This window comes from Arachis duranensis, chromosome 1, assembly GCF_000817695.3.
Source record: "Arachis duranensis cultivar V14167 chromosome 1, aradu.V14167.gnm2.J7QH, whole genome shotgun sequence".
Classification (NCBI taxonomy): Eukaryota; Viridiplantae; Streptophyta; class Magnoliopsida; order Fabales; family Fabaceae; genus Arachis; species Arachis duranensis.
Genome location: NC_029772.3, coordinates 51,554,071 through 51,554,609, shown reverse-complemented (window position 1 = coordinate 51,554,609; position 539 = coordinate 51,554,071).

Here is a 539-nt window from a genome sequence, read left to right as displayed (position 1 = left end):
ATAAGAAAGAGAAGAGAACAAGAAAGTGTGGAATCCTCTATGTCACAGTATAGAGATTCCTTGAGGTGTCAGAGGAAAAGAAAAATGGAAGGCAGAAGTAGAAAATTCGAACTTATCAAAGAAGATGGAGTTCGAATTTTGCATTAAGGAATAGTGTTAGTCCGTAAACAGAAGGATGTGAGAAGAAGGGAAGTAATTTTCGAAAATCAAGTAAAAGATTTTGAAAAACACTAATTGATTTTCGAAAATAAAAGTGGGAAAGAAATCAAGTGATTTTTGAAAAAGAATTTGAAATTAGAAATCAAAAAGATTTGATTGAAAGTTATTTTGAAAAAGATGTGGTTAAGAAGATATGATTGGTTTTAAAAAGATGTGATTGAGAAGATATGATTTGAAAAAAATATTTTTAAAAAAATTTGATTTTGAAAATTAATGACTTGGCTATCAAGAAAAGATATGATTCAAACATTAAACCTTTCTCAACAGAAAAGGCAACATACTTGAAATGTTGAATCAAATCATTAATTGATAGCAAGTAT